This window comes from Hetaerina americana, unplaced genomic scaffold, assembly GCF_022747635.1.
Source record: "Hetaerina americana unplaced genomic scaffold, ioHetAmer1.1.p SCAF_7, whole genome shotgun sequence".
NCBI classification, from domain to species: domain Eukaryota; kingdom Metazoa; phylum Arthropoda; class Insecta; order Odonata; family Calopterygidae; genus Hetaerina; species Hetaerina americana.
Genome location: NW_027287316.1, coordinates 55,545,349 through 55,563,134, shown reverse-complemented (window position 1 = coordinate 55,563,134; position 17,786 = coordinate 55,545,349). Strand labels below are relative to the sequence as shown.

Sequence of the window (17,786 nt, the reverse complement as noted above, 5' to 3'; positions counted from 1 at the left end):
GGGAGGCCAGGACGGAAACATTGTAGCACAGGTTGAAAGGGGTATTATGATGGGAAGCATGTTTAGGGATGGGGAGACCCGCGGACGGGGAGGAGGGATTGCACGAGGCGCGGTGGTTATTAATCCTAATGTTAAGTGGTGTGGAACATTGGCCTATGTAAAATGACGGGCAGAGTTTACAGGTAAGAAGATAAACTACATTCTTGGAAGTGCAAGAGGAATAGGGGAAGGGCGGGAGAGAGTTAAATGGTGGGATGGAGTGGGGTGGAGTGGTGAAAATAGGGCAGGTTTTGCATCTTGCTCGATGACATGGAGTGGGTATGGCTCTGGGGGTGTGAGGGGATTTTGAGAGCGGCCTGGTGGATTTGAGGATATCTGCTAGGTTGGCGGGACGTTTGAAGGTGACAGAGGGGCATTTGGGAAGAAGGTTGGAGGAAGTGTTGTGATTTTTGAGGATGGGGAATAGGTCTTTGAGGATGAATTTGAGAGACTGAATGCCTGGGAAGTAGGTAGTACAGATTGAGAGAGGCTGGGAGTCTGTGGTTGAGGCAGGCTTGGGGGTGTAGGAATGTTTAAGTATTTTTTTATGGAGGAGGGAATCAGGGTATCCTCGTTGGAGGATATATCATATATATCATATATATATATATATATATATATATATATATATATATATATATATATATATGATAGAAGAAAGAAAAAAAGTAGAGTGCCTCCTATTTCGCAGCTGAAAGGCATAAAACAACACAATTATAAAATACAGTGAGATTAAAAGAGAATTTTATGCCCTTTTCAACTTTTTAAATTACTAAAATCATGTGGATCGATTCATAATTGTGCACAGTGCCTCGTTTTTTACATTTCCGTAATATAAAATTTGAATTATAAAAAATCTAACATATTCCTGCATAAAGGTTTAACGAGACATCTATTAGCGAAGGGGAACGTCCTTACTCTTCAAATCCTAGTTCTTTATGTGCTAAATGACTGCCTAATAGACTTTCCAAATCTAAATTAGATCACTACAAAGAAACGAATAGTTTAAAAATTGAGATGTCTGACAACCGTGGAAAAGGATTTATGGCTTTGATAACTCGAGGCTCTCACTTAATTGTCCAAATTTAATTCACAAATTAAAATACCCATTTTAAATTTAATAAATTTGAAAATATTCCAGTTTACATGCAAGAGCAAACAGATGGCATAAAAATTTAATTTTTTGGGCAAATATCTGGTCCGAGTAATCTTTTTAAGTGAGACTTGATATCACCACTACATTTACATCTGCATATGCGCAATACGCTCGCAAGCTGCCGCAGATGCATGTGTGACGTGGACTTTCAAGAGCAGATTTTTAGGCATAAAGTACTCACTTGTATATCATATTTGCCTGTACATCAAAAACACGTGAATTAAATATATACCTACGTGTCTATCTGCATCGTGCAATAATGGAAGAAGGTTTGAGTAACAAGTTGTAGATATTTCCTTTCCAATTAGGAAAGTAAGCGTGGCCACGCCTGATTTAGTTGTGATTTTTGTATCGGGCGAGGGAAAAACGGGGACATGAATCTGTTCCCACGTGTTTTTCAAATTTAAAATAATAATTTATTTATATAATGTTTAGTCAGGATGTGAACTCTGACATATTTCGTATTTGGTAAGGTGAATCACGGTTTCTTCTATTCTTTTCTCTTTCTTTGTCTCTCTGTATCATTGTACTCGTGCATCGCTGTTTGTCTTCCGTTGCTAATACTACAGGAAAACTGTGCATTATCTCGTGACCTCAAAGTTTTTTAATGCTTCCTCTTTTCATTCCTCCCTAGAGAGGCCTGGGAAAATTTTCTAAATCCCTCGTAACAGGAATGCCACTTAGCAGTGAAAGGCTGGGCACACCTTGGGCACTCAATGAAGGCATATATCACGAGGAAGATTATTTTATCCCTATGACTTTTTAGTGTGCATTTTATGTACGCCTCTCTGAGTCGTTCTATTAAAATATTAAAACTAAGGACAGCTTTTAAAAGGTGAAGTGACGCATAAACGTGTTTCCTCGCTCCAAATTCGATCCGGGTTGTCCAGTCCGTTTTTCAACTTTTTATTATGTTAGAAAAGGGGCAGAGAATTTCCATAAAAAAACTAAGTTCAAAAACGTTTATGAACGCAGGGATCACATTGAATAGTTTTCAAATGAAATCTGAATATTCGGCGCGCAACGTTTGGATTCTGTCGTCTGCAAACGTCGTCTTGCCTTATATCTGCGGTATATTTCCCTAGACAAACCATCCATTCCCAGCCACTCCGTCGCGCACGTAGACTATAGAAGTGTGTATATAGAGCCGTCTAGGAGAGGACGTAAAAGTATGGCTATTACCAGTGCGTATAGGATACCCTTACCAATACGCAGCGAGCCTCTGTCGTTTGACAGGAAAAGCAATTATTTTAACTACTGCAGACGTGATAAAAAAAAATTTGCAGCTTTAGGTGAATTTTTCCTCTCAATAAAGTTATGTTTCAACCAAGGGATCCTCGCTGGGGGTGAAAAATATTCTTATGGTTTTCCTTTCAATTTTAATACAATATTTATTCTCGTGATGAAGCGAGATATTGCGATTATCAAGTAAATTGGAACTAAAGCACGGTCGAATGAGTAATTTCTCGATATTCGGTTAGTCTCGACTCGGGGGTTATGTCGTCCACGATCCACGTCGTTTCAGACTTTTATTATTTTTTTCTTTAATCTTCGAGTACAAATGTACACGGAGGCCTTTATATCAAGATGTGAAATACCTGTTTGAAATACGGAGGCGAAATAAAATTGAGAGAGGAATGTCGAGTGCTAGCAGACTGGAGAAGTACGTTACTCCGTTCCTATTTAAAGTCCAAACGACCGATCTCGCTGCATGGATTTAGCGGAGTGAACTTGCTCGATTGTGTAGTGAGTTGGAAGAGAACAAAGCAGTTTAGAATAATTCCATAAGAATGTCGATTTATTCGAAACGGTGAGCTCCATTTAATCTGTAATAAGTGAGAACATGTGTTTCACTCAATTTATCGAGACAATAATTTTCCTTATTCTCTTTTGGATAAGTATCATCAAATTTTCCTGTAAAGACTGCTTAGATAACAAGCTAGTTTGGCTTTGCTAAAATACATCATCTGCAGCCTTAGCACACTGTCCTTTGCTTATGGGTCAGTCGTAAATGAAATCGCCCTAATCAGTGGAAGCAATACATCACTGGAATTGAGTTTGATGAGAAATTAAAAAAATCGTCATAATTAAGTGTTTTTCGTTAAAACTCTGAGAAAGCGACATTTACTTGATGGTATTTTCTTAGAATAAAATCAACATGATTAAAAAAATAATGATTTCCGTCGTATCTCGTAAAAAAATGAAATGTTCCAGCTCGCGGAGTTTTTTCTACCGCGGATAAGATCGCTGGCGGTAAGGAAAATAAGGTTGGAGGGAACAAAAAAATAAAATGGAAAGTAAAATGCTCTGGAAAAATGATGAAAATTGACGGGACGAATCGAATGATTAACGGAAAATTTCCGTTGAGACCGAACGAAGGAAGACATCTGTGTGAAGCAATGCTGGAAAGGAAAAAATGATCCTGTCGAGTACATTTTGATACACGAAGAATTGATAGAGTATACTATATTGTGGGAGGAAAAATGAACGGCGAAAATTTAAGATAGATTTTTATGATAAGAACAAGACGATTAATAATAACAGAGATGATACTTGAGACACTAAAAGAGGTTGACCAATGGGAAAATTTATTCGAGAGCAGAGTTAAACTGATCATAGGATTATAAATAAAAGAGGATGGCTTAAAAATACTGAAGAGGAGGCATCCTGAATGTGATACAACCGTCACAATAATTGAAGCAAATGATTAAAGAGTGTAGAAATTATCAGTTTATTAACTGCAATGCCACAATTGCCTATTTTATTAGTATATTTCCTGGTGATAAAAGTATTATTATCGAAAATTTTGTGTGATTGGTGCCTATTTTTTCAAACTAACAGCAAATAAGATATCTCTTCGCCTTTCACGATCGTTGAAGGTAATAAAAAAGATGAGTACTGCCCAGGAAACCTCCAATAATTTGAATACAACGAAAAAAGCCTCAGGTACAGGTACTTATGCGTAAAGAGGAAGGACTGGAATATATGGAAAAAGGAGAGAAGAAGATTTCATCAAATGATGGACATTGCCGAAGAATATTATCATTCGGTTAATTAGACTTATTCTTAGTAATAGAAGGGTTTTACGTAAAAATATTTCAGCTACTTCTATGAAATCGGAATTGCTCGGAATATTGGTGGTGAAACTGAGATGAGCTTAAATCGTAATAAAGTCTTCTCAATTCAAACCATTATGAGACAATATATTTCTGAGCATTACTATCATTTTTCAAAAACCACTGGATTAAATGGCACTCGTCAATATATATTTTCTTAGCTGGTTCCTCTAGTCCCTTCTTCCGCGATCGACTTTCCCCACATTCGTTGTATTATGCCATCTGTTAGCTGCAGTATGAACCGCTCACTACATCTTCTCCTACCAGTCGCTACGAGGGAGTAGGGAGATGGGTGTTAGGCCACTGGCTATCAGAGTTACTGGTGAAAAATAGTATTTCACATGATAATATTTTCTGGCAGCATGAATTATCGTAAAACCATGCGTAATGGTTTTAACCCTTAGAGTCACAGATGGCGTGAAAAGGAAGAAAGAATTCCTTCCTATGAATCACTCTGGTTGTCAACTTCCCTTAATTTATCATCAAGATCAATTAACCAATCAATTAATGTGTGTCTCTCATTATTAAACTAATGTTTTTTGTGTCAAACTAGAAAGTTATTAGTTTGAAAATTTAAGTAATTTTGTTCCCAAGAGTTTCTAACACTTAGTATTAGCACTTTTTATGCGAAGTTTGATATTCTTTCATGCGGATTATTCACAAAAATAAGGTTAAATGACAAGGTTTGAAGGTTATTCAAAATTTTAACACCTATAATGCAGTTAACTTAAATTTTTCAGTACCAGAACTTAGTGGGAAATCACATGTGGAGCAAGAAATAACAACAGCTACCCCATTTTGAATGCGAGATTTTAAAGGTTTTTACTCAAGATGCGAAAACAGTTACCCTCACCAATTTATCGCTACCCTGAGGTACATTCCGGTGTCCACATTTATCCATCAATGAATTTATCATAATATAGAATTATTACCCGAAAAATTGATTTTGTTTTCAGATTAAAAAAAGGAAGAAAAATATCAAGCGATTACTTTCAATTGAAAAAACTAAGTTTATTATATTTTATACTTAGCTATTTTTAATTGAAAGATTTTACTTGAAAATCACCAACCAAATTGACTTTTGGGTTAATTACTGTGTGTTTTTATTTTTTTTAAATGTACTCGTATAATATTTTATGATTTTAGTTTTAGGAATACATTAAAAGTGGGCCTGAGAAATAAAACGATTTCAAGGAAAAGATGAGGGGGTCAGAGGTTACCTAGAATTGTCTACGTTAACCCCGAATATCATCAACAAAATGCTTTATTAAAATTCACAGAATAAAAGTTAATTAAAAATGTAGGAGCAGAAGATATTACATTATGGCACAGCGCCAACTTAGTGAAAATGTCCACCCAAGTGTTAACTCGGTCCAACTATATATCAAGTTGAGTGAAATGATTTACCAAGGGCTCCCAAGCTTCAGGTATATCCCTGTTCCAAAAACGTTTTCGTAATTTGTGTCGGGCATAACTCGTAATTTAAAAATATACTCAAAAAAAGAAAATGCATTTTAGTCCAAGTCATGAATTAATGTCCGCTCCAACGGGATTTACTTGCTAGAGGAGATCTAACAAACAAGAACATGTTATACGTTTTAAAAAATGTAGTTAAAATAAATGAACAAGTCGTCATAACGTATACGTCGCTAACTCAAAACTCACTATAGGGTCAGTTATTGACATAATTCAAAATTTTGAATTTAAAGAAGCCGTTAATTTTTACACCCTTCTAGTCTCACTCAGTAAGCCTCTATTGCAATATACTCCCGTTACGGTATTCATGTCATTCTTATGTGTCTCATAATTTCGCGAGAGATTCTCAGGCTTGATTGATCTGCAGTCATGAGATCCCACCAAATCGTTTCCGTTGACTCGAGAATGACTCACATATTTGGCGATTAAATTAACTTGCCTGACTTGTAACACCTCTTACGTGAAGTTCATCACCGTGCGTTTGGAGAGATGTACGGTGTAAATCGTACTTGTTGATGTAGACTGTAAAGTACGATGCACATTGTGGACTATAAAGAACGATTTACGTCGTACTTTATGTATTCAAATTGCAAGGCATTATTTTACCTTGGTGAAATTACAACTATAGCCCACTTAATGTGTGAAACTGTTAAGAATTAGGCAATATTAGTAATGAATAGATTAATTCAAAGGATTTACTATCATCCCCGCAAAATACTCCTTCATTTTTTCATCCCCTTAGTGGCACCCATTTTCCAAGTGCGCTTCCAAGTGGCCTCAGGTCTTAGCGGTTTACCGCCATTAGCGGCCCTTACCCTATGTGTTAAGAAAAATCCCATAGAAATTCCCCGCGTGTATAATTCTCCGAAAATCTAGTTATTATTTGTCCCATAATCGACCGAATTCGACAAATTATCTTCCATATTTGTACACAGCATTATTTAGCGCTTTCAAAAATAAATCTAAAAATACCAACACGCGAGAAAAAAGTAAAGAAAAAATCGACACATTTAATAAGAGGATAAGACTCTTATAAAATAAACAAAATATCTACCCCTCATTTCAGAACGAAGGACGTCATATGACCTTTTAAGTAATTTATATGGTATACCACCTTCGATTATTTCCACACTACTTTATTCTTTTATTTATTCACTTGTAACTAAATTTTTTTCTCTCTTTTTGATGAAATTATTTTCAATGGTAAATCTAGCGTAACTCTCTCCCGCCGTAACGGAGCTCTTGAGTAATTTCCTCCAAATGTCGTTATAATGAACGGGTTCTTCTGTAAGAATACGATGCACTATGGTTTTCGAAATATTGCTCTTCTCTCCTGAAATTCTGACAATTAGGCGTAAATCGGAATTGGGCATATCTCTCACTTTTTGCACGTTTCCGTCGCACTGTGACGTTGACGGACGTCCATGGCGTTCCTTGTCTTCAAACTCCTCTCTACTTTCCCGAAAAATTTTATGTCAGCAGAAAATCATTCTTTCATCTTCGTAATTATCCTCGTTATGGACCCCAGACCCCTTTTTTCCGAAATAAATACAAAATTTTATCACGTATCGTTCGTTGCTCCATGGAAACTGGTATCGTGAATTCATGACGCGACCCTTGAGTAAGGGTCCAGTCTATCATAAATATTCGCTTTGTAACGATTCACAGACAACTGACGCAGATCGTGTTGCTTTCCCAAAAGTTTTCACCACCTTTTCAGCCACAAATCGCTCCACTTCAACCGTCCACTTCGGCGGGAAAACCATCATCTTACTAAATCATGATTAGGTGCTTGATTTTTATGTCCTCCATTTACTTGGATTATTTTTCCATAAACGCTACCAATTTATACTCACTTCTGCTTGATGAAATGTTAAAGAAAAATTCTTCGGGCGGGAATTCATTCCGAACATTTCCTGCGATTCGTAGAGTAACCCGGACATGACAAAACATATATACAGTTAAGCCTTAGTTAAAAATATATTCATGCGTTCTCTTTACGTGCGTATATTTTTAATTTCTTTGCTCTTAAAGTGGATCCCTTTTTTTCGGGTCCCGTTTATTTGAGTGACCGCCTACGTTACATCAATCTTTGAGCCGTCACTTTAGGCTTATCCTGGTGAGAGTGCTGTCATGTTGGTCGCCTAACGTTTTGGGTGTTAGGGCTGCTCAAGAAGAGTTGAGCTCTGATGAAACCTTCTTCGCTCGTATTTCAACGTCACAGTGAGGGGCGGGCATTCAATACGGTAAGTTTTGGCGCATCGATCTGGAAATATAAAGAAATAATAATTTCGCATATAGCAATCCCATCCAAGAAGTGCATCTACATCAGGGTCTAGAGATATGACGGCCTTCAGGGCCTTTACATTTGCGTCGTTCCCATTTATAAAGTATGAAATCACGACACCAGCTCTTGCTAAATTTTTTGTGTTGATTAACGCTCGGTACGTCAATCTCCATCAATTGGATAATTTATATAAATCAATGAGAAATATTTTAAATAAACAATCTGACATCCTTAAATTTCAACGCAATATTACGGTGGTGTGTAGTGATCGCGTAGACAGATGATGTTGGCATCTGAGTGGCTTATTCTATGAGCATCATATATCCATGTCAAAACGTGTATCTAAATGCTGCTTATCCTAAGTGACGTCCAGCGTAAGGGTGAAAATAAATTGGAAATTGACTAGAGCCTCAAATAAAAAATAAATACCTGAAAATTATGCATGGTATCAGCATATAGGTTTTCATTTAATATGAATTTTAAATTGGCCATTAAATAATGAAGACATTGTAGAATATTTTTTTGGATTTTATACGTTGAATTAGTATTCATCTCCAACGTTCAACATCCTGTACCGGGCGTATGATCCGCTGAAACCTATTACGCGTTCAGCATAGGACGTGAAAGCATCAAACTATCACAGAGAAGCCAAAAAATACCTTTTATAGTGAATAAATCCTTCTTGAAATCGAAAAAACAAAATAATTAAAAAATAATTGTTCTGCAATCTTTTGGGTTTTCTTGATTTCAGTAGCTTTTACATGAAGGTTCTTAAAAGTGTTCTCTTCACTATATATACTTTTGTGTTCACTTTTTAATTCGCAGTTTACCTCAACTGCTGCCCCATCCTAATGTAAAAGTATTTTAATTTTTTAATCAGGTAACTCGGTAGTTCGGGTAATTTCTTCCAGTGCATTCATTGTGTGCCACTTCATTTCTGGAGTACTTGATGGTTTCCTCCGAATTAAATAGGTGAAGGGTTCGAAGGTAATATTTTAGTCAGACGTGAGAAAAAGGGACCTGGCATTGCGCCACGATGAAAAAGTAGGCCGAGGAAAAAGAAAGCTAAAAATCCGATTCTTCCGATTCTCCATTTGAGGCAGATGAATGGTTTTCATGCAGCCTCTTCTCTGTTTTGTTATAGCAACATAATTTGAATCACTTGATGCACAGAGCTAACCCTTTCAAATATCTTTTATGATACAACCTATGTTCTCCTATATATATGGTAACATCATGGATACAGCAGGGGATCCATTATATTGACCGTAATACTAGAGTGTAAAGAAATGGACAGCAGCATGTTTTTCATCAATATTTTATCATGAATCAATGCTTTCATAAATTACGTAAGTTTCTTTAAGCCTTTTTTATCTCCGAGGAGAATGTATACGTACTAATGCAAGTGATTAATAAATGCAATTTTTTACAATTTCAGGATTAACCGAAATGTAACTGTTAAACGTAGGACATTTCGATAGGCGAAATTTTATTTTAAATAAATAAGCATATGTGCATTAAGGATCATCATCGATATGCACAAAGTATTGAAAAAGATTGAAAGAGAATGTGAAATGAATGTGGGTATTATTCTCGAAAAATTAGAAGCAAGGGACAAAAGAAATTTGGTTGACGTGTATCATCTAAACTAACACCTTGATAATCTCTCTTGCTTCTCAGACGAGACTCTTCTATCTTCCTTGCTTCTGTATTTTAACTTGTAGTGCGAGATATAATCAATAGTAAAGCTTTTCACAAATGTTCGTTGGACCCAAAATTATAATGTACACAATACGTTCCGTACGTTTTTGAAAAATCCATGAAAGTGGCCACCCATTGCTGACAAAACGAGAATCTAGCATGCGTTGAAACGTAAACCGAGACTCGGAATGGAAAAAACTTACTTCTCCACTGAAAATGGAGTCTATTTCATTCCCTCTCTGTAAAAATTGCTCTGGCAAAATTCAATTCTTCTTTGGTATATTACTTTACTCATGATATTACAATGGTTCGTCGTTCGCATGTTCTACCATCCGAGCTTGGTCATCTCAAGATAACGGCAAAGGAAACTTTTATCTGGGATTTGTTTTTCTGGTATCCGAGATTCCGTGTCTGCTCCACGGAGGGTCATCGGCGAGCACTGACCGTAGCATTCCACTCAAAGATTATCTCTCGGCACCCTTTGTGAGCAAAATACCGCTCCCGGAACTCCATCACCCTCGCGAAACGATCTTCCAAGTTCGGACAAAAAGCCCTGGAGGTAGTTCTTCACGCGCGAGGTATGGGGTGATTTACTCCGACAGAGAAACGTATATAGGTATTAAAGTATCGACTAAACCTACAAGTCTTTCATGGGGCCGGACGTTGATAAATGTATCCCAAAAGGTTGAGTAATGGAGCAGAAGAGGGAGAAAGGTGGACGCTTCGGGTGGAAATTCGCCTGGAGTGTTTTGGGAGGGGCGGATTTGGTGGAAGGTATGTAACTGGGTTGCGTTTGATATCGGTACTGGAGTGGGAGAGGGGCTTTAGAAGGCTTCTCGCGGATTGAGAGGGTTGGACGGGGTCCATAACGCGAAAGGAGGGGTGGGGGAGAAGCGTAGGGGTTCGATTGGATCCGATCTGCGAATGGAAGTCGGAGGGGGGAATGAGAGGGTCAGTGGCGTGTTTGTTTGTGTGTGTGTGTGTGTGTATATATATAAATATATATATACATATATATATGTATTATATATATATATATATATATTATATATATTATATATATATATATTATATATATATATGTATTTTATATATATATATATATATATATATATATATATATATATATATATATATATATATATATATATATATATATGTAAGGCTTCGCCGAGGGGAATGCAATTTCCTTCCCCCCTCCGTAAATGATCGAGTTGGAGGTGGATAATAGTGGGTGGGACCTGAGGTTATAAACATTTCCCGGCCTTCGTTTCCTTTCACGAGAGGAAAGTGACGACCTTAGAAGAGACATAATTTAATAATGCCGAACGAATTTAGGAGGCTTCTCGAAGGTATCGAAAAATAAGACGAGGGTCAATAAATAAAGGGCAATCGCGTCGAACTTGGGAACATGCGACCGCTCGTATTGGTATGTATCCCTGTCGGAGTGGAAGAGTTCGCTTTACGAAAAGAAGTTACGAGGTCATTGTACCGTTGCAAACCCCTCAGTGATTTCCTATACGATATGACGACCCCAATCTGTAATCGTTAATTCCAATTAAATTGAATATTAAATACGGAAATCACTTTCAAAAAGGATGCTACTACGTGCATGAGTTGCATAATTTAAAATGGGTAAACCACAGGTATGCGGTAATAGGATACAGCGTTATATGAGTGATGAATTAGAGTGTCAGGGAAGTATTGTACCATAGACGAATACGTTGCGTTTATTCGAGAACTGTTCAATAGAATGAATTTTTCATGAATTTTTTAATTACCATAATTTAATGTGCGAAAATTTTATTTAAGTTTATATTGTTACTTAACTTAAAGTGTGTTATGTATATTTGAAAAACGTTTCTTTCATTTGACTCCAGTATTACGTCCACGTCAGCCATTACAACTTGAATCATGTTCAGTTCACCTAAGTCTGCTTCATACTATGAAATACGCCTTCGATTAGGTTGTTCTTTACATTAGAGAACGAGAATAGGTTTCATAGGGTTGTTCTCGAACTATAAAGAGGACCACGGAAATACTTCTCATTGATGTTAGTGAGATAATTGCAAGTTTGGGTAGGGTTCACGAAACCCGAACGCACAAAAACTCGACTCATGCGAATTATTTCTGTTACTAACTAGGGAGTGTTGCCCAATAATATTTTTTCATTATTTTTAATAGCGCTATCAACTTTTTTAAAAATTATTTTCTCTCATAAGCTGCAACGGTGTTAATGTTTGATACCGCCATAAGAACAGTGACTAGAGTTTCACGTCAACCCTCCCTTGAAATTGATTTTCTTTTCTCTTTTTGAATTTTTTGCACATATTTTGACTACACATCAGTAAAGAGAAAACTTGTCATTCGAGTAAGTATTATGTAGCAAATTGAAATTATTGACTTTGTATTTGTAATCAATATGTAATACAACTTCCATAAAGTTACGCCGGGGATAACAAATTTTCTTACTTAGCAATGCATACATATATGTACATCTCCACTGAGCACTTGTATAGGTGAAATCAAAACTTGAATGCGGCATCGCGTGTTACCTTTTTATCATTGTCGTACGTTAACTGAAAATGTTTCTACTTTGAATAATTGATTACCTCTAAAGTAATACTATAGTCATGCAAACATAAATGGTACCATTACGCATTCAGCCGACAAATATGACAACAACATAAGATTTCAATACCGTAAGTAACGCAGATTTAAAGTTTATGGTAACTCTTTAATTAGCACCCCTCGTCGCTTTAATGTTTTCTATGTATCTAGGAATGGAAAACTTAAAGGGTCAGCTGAAAGTGGGTAATATCCTTTTGAGATTAAGCTGAGGAGAACATGGGGATGCAAATTCATCGGAGTCGATAATAAGTTGATCGGGTATCAATCAAAACGTGTTAGAAATTACCGAGGAGTAGTGAAGTGTGTAATTGGGTTAGTAAAGTGAAGTAAGGAAAGCGAAATGGGGGTAAAATCCTTGCGGATATGACCTCTTTAAAAAGGCAATGGAAGGGAAGATATTACAAAATGATCAAAATAGAATAAATCATATACCATACCATACCATAGGTAATGAATTATTGAATTATCGAAACGATATACGTCAAAATTGCCATATGCTATGCTTATCTTTTGGAGGATTAGATCATGGACTGTGAAAAACTGCAAAAACGATTCCATTCCATAAAAATGAAATATAGTAGATATTTAGTAGTTGCGTATTTCTAATCAAAACTTTTGTGATGTCCCGCACAGTTATATAAATTAATGCTGGCCATGTATTCATTCAACAATGACATTTTCCTGATAACTTAACTAAGAATTTGATACCATCACGGAGGGGTTCTACTTGATTCGTTCATACCTAAAATAAAAATGCATGCGGCGGGATTGAGAATTTTATCCCTAAGAGCAATTTCATCCGCCATTTCACCAACTTAATTCATTTTCCACGAGATTTTGAGTCTCGCGTATAATGCAAACCCTCCACTTAGATGTGTCACCACATATTTTCCCTATTTTACTCAACAAATGTCTCGGGTGCTATGATCTACAACACAGGCTTGCTAAATGGAATCAAATCCCATGCCATTACGCCATAACTCGGTGGGTATATTATTTTCCATGAAGCCGCACAAAATCCCTGCGACTTGCAGAACTCCGTGCTCACCTACCCCATCCCTGCTTTCTGCGTTAATTACATGCGCTAACGGAACGTCCATGAGCGACCGAGTTAGTCCTACGCGGGTGCCCCATCTGCCGGATAATCTCGAGACCAGAATTTGAATCCCGAACCGGTTATGAATACAAAGGTTGTCACTCGCCGGTACGAGTTAATTTATGGATAGGGCACTGTAATGGCAACATGCATCGCATGTGATTTGTGCACGTGCACAGCATTGTGATTTTCAAGGTATCCTGCATTTTAAAGGTAGGTTTTGGGGTGGTGATTCCTGACAACCATTACTATCTCGTACGTATCGGACTTACTTCGGTTCTAGTTACGTAGTTTCCTTTATCATTTGTTCGTGACTTTTTTCCGCCTTCATGTTTTCCGGAATGTACACTCTTTTCCTTCCCTCACACCTCTTACTTCAAAGTAACCCTGCTCACAAGTCCTCCCACTTCCACCGCCTTTCAATATTTCCTCCAGACATATTTAGAATTTCAGCATTTGTCTATTTCTCTGTGCAACTTCTTTTTTCCATTCTTGGTCACACCCACTTCTAAAAAGCTTCTTGTCTATAACATTTTTGTCTTTAAAATCATCTATAATACTCAATATTTAAGTAATAACTAATCTTTTCTTCGACTTGTTATTTAAGTTATTGAGTACCTGTTATCAATTATCTTCATCTTGTATATCCTTTTTGCGCTATCGTAATTATTTTCCTCACGTTCCCACATTTTCGACTAAAATAATTATTAGACTATTCTTAATTCGGCTATTATAATTATATCAATTCATCCACCATCTCCATTCACCGACTCAATTCCTTCGGATATCTGTATTTAAATTAGCTTTGCTCTTTCTGTAGAATCTATCGTAGAATTCAGTCACTGAAAAATAAGTTAATGTACAATTACTTCGAGCAAAATTTGAATTTTTAAAATGGTCTCTCATTTTAGTGTTTTTGAAATATTTATGGTACCCTTCTTATTATAGTGGATGCCAATGAGATATTCGACGAATTTAGATGCATCCTAATGGGTTAGTGTTAAATTTATTCCACTCACCACCACAGTAATAATGAACCCGTTGGTCAATTTTATATTAAGAAATGATTGAAATTCACTAAGGAGAAAATGTTTCATCTTCCCATGATTTGGTATCGAATGTTTATGTCTATAAATAGGAACATTGTTTCTTATATTTTAGCCACCACGAAATACTTTTGTATTTTTTCATAATATTTTCGGTGACATTAAATAAATGAATATGCAATGGATTTCAACAGGAAACTGACAAGGAAAATGTATGATTCGCGAATAATATTTTTACGCGAACATCTTTCAGATGATTCTTTCACACCGCAAGCAAATTAATCTCTGACGATTTCCCTTACTGTAGTGCCTTGTGAGTGTAGTGTTGAAGAGAGTTTAATTAAAGTAATGGTAAAATATATGAGGGCCTTTTGTAACCATTCCACCAAAATATGCGGTAATGAGTAAAACTCATAAATCATCTACGCATAATTACTTAATAAAAGGTTGAAAAATTTAAATAACCTGTATAAGAGTGTTAAGCTCATTTATAAATCCATTCACTAATCACATTCTCATTAATTTATTGCCACAGTGAGGTTTAATGCTTCGTGACAGTGTTTTGGGGATAAGCCTTGAAATGACTTGTTTTGCAAAATATTTCAGAATTTTTTCGAAAACTGTTTGCATTAGTGGGTCGAATTAATAAAGAGGATGACTCGCCAGCTTGTTCGTTCACCCAAATGTCGCGAGTTCAAGTCCCTCGGTAATAAGTGTTTTGTAAAATTTAATTTGCAGTGTTCCGGTTTCTGGGAAAACAGAGGTACATAATGTTATAACGGATGCACTGTCCAAGGAAAAACAATACCACTGTCCGAGAAAATTATGAATATCTGATACGTAAATTAAGTACTGAAAATTGTGCCTTTGCCACATGTCTTATTATACTATCACCATTAATTGATCTCATATGCACAAATATATATATATATATATATATATATATATATATATATATATATATATATATATATATATATATATATATATATATCTGATGACGACGGTCGAGCCTTTGTATTTGAGTATCCTTTCTTTCTACGCTTTAGAAATCTCCACCTGTGTCTTTATATCTGTGCGTCGCCGAAGAGCGTTCCATTTCGCAGAAATTTATGTGTATATATATTTCCTTTATACTTCCGATATATATATATATATATATATATATATATATATCGGAAGGCACGAATTTCGTGTTCACTATAAATGACAGAAAAGGACTCTTTACTAAGGTAAAGTGCCTACTTTAGGAATTTATTAAAGAAATTTTTTTAAAGTTTTACTTTCCACGAAGAAAACAGCATGGTGGACAGTTTGGTGTCGTCCTTCAATTGGTGGTGCAGCATTCAATTAATTACGTCAGTAGAAGATTCTAGGTATGAATAAATACTGTCAAAGAGGAACTTTCAAATCCTAATGGAGTTAAATTCTGGTGAATGCCACCGCTGGAGTTTGCGTCGAAGGTAACTCTGCCGACGTCTAGGAAGGTCACCGCTTGCGGGAGCAAAGCATTTGCCTTTTCTGTTGACGCATGTGATTCAAAGTGGGCTGCAATCATTTATATAGTTAAGTAATTAAGAATCTTGTTTGCTCACCATTGATACGAGCTTTAATTTACTATGTTATTACTTAAATTTTCAACTGCTGTGAAGAGGGCTGGGTACATTATCTATATAATAATGACAGCAGTTTGTTATAATGCCCACAATAATAATAACGTGATCATATATGCAGATGAATGCGTAATTTTTGTTATATTTTGTTTTTAAAGGAAACTCCTATGATAATTAATATGGTAAAAATATTTGTTCAACAATTTTAAATATGGTAATCAAAGAATTAACAGGATGTTTAGGATGATTCTTAAAACAGTCTAAAAAATTGTAAGATATGCTGTTATTTAATGCAGAAATTTTTTACCTTATATTCCTTAGTAATTAATTCCAAAATTCAATCAATCCACTTTCCTATGGATAACTTGTATGAAACTGTAAATGATATTGCTTCACTTTTCCCACAAATCTCATTCTTTCTTTTGGCTTTCCTTATTTTTTTGCTCTCTTTCTTCACTGTCATTTACTTTGAGTATGTGGACATGTGCAGGTGTATCCTTACTTTAGATATGTATATGTAAGTATATAAGGATATATATATAAAGATATATATATAAGGATATATATATATACGTATTTATGTGTGTATATGCATTTAATTATAAATTTTATGCCTTATGTATATGACGATGGGTGAAAAGGAAGAAGGGACCATTAGGTCTTAATTTCACCCAGATAAAGACCTCTTCCTATCTATCTACAGCGTGCGATTTCTCTACTTTTCAATATCGCCAGCGAAATGGTATAATATGTTCTATTGAGGCATGTACTGTATATATATTCAAACTCGAAAACCCGTAACATGGTGAACACACAGTCATTCACATGAGTACAGATATAAATAAAAGGTATATATATATATATATATATATAATTAAATATATGTGTGTGTATATATATACATTTATATTGTGATAACTGTAGCGTTCTATCATTATCTTATATATACTGTTGTAGAGGAGAGCATGCCATTGCAGGTGCATATTAATTTGTTTGGCAACATCAGAGCTCTGCAATGTTTTCGTCTAAGGCCGGACGGTTGTCATTGCAAATGCGGAATTGGAGTGTGACTAGGAAAATGTCGGTGTAATTAGCTTTTCAAGGTTACAAAAGCAGCGTTATATCACAAATTGAAAGGGGTACGCTCTTAAATTCGGAGGACTGGAAGGAAACATTTGACCTTTTGACCACCCCTGTAAAATAAACTTAAGGGGCATCTATATTTGATATTTAGATAATTTTTTTTTACTTCTTCTTCTACATGGTACCCTACAAGCTACCTCTATAGTGTGTGGTAGAGGGTTATTCAAAACCACACATGCAACATCTGGCACTAAGTTTTCATAACTTTCAGTTACATTAGATTTGTTACAATATAGAATTTTCAGTTGCAATTTTCCAGTATCTCGAAAAATATAGACTGTGTTGTGTTTTGACCATATATTTCATGTCGTCATAATGCCGATTTCAACCCCCATTTTGCTTCGACCGTGCACGTCGTTATGGTTCAAAGTGCACATAACACATAACAACGATTACGTTCGCTTTACAATTATTATCGAGTCAAGTGTACCGGTTCCTTAAGATTATCCATGTAGATTTGGTTGATATAAAAATATTGACAA

The 17,786-nt window shown here is 35.9% G+C and overlaps 1 protein-coding gene across 1 annotated transcript in view; it reads left to right on the top strand.

Moving 5' to 3' along the window:
• Positions 1-17,786, top strand: part of LOC139696847 (uncharacterized) — a 48,441-nt gene that overhangs the window by 19,317 nt on the left and 11,338 nt on the right. The window lies entirely within an intron of this gene.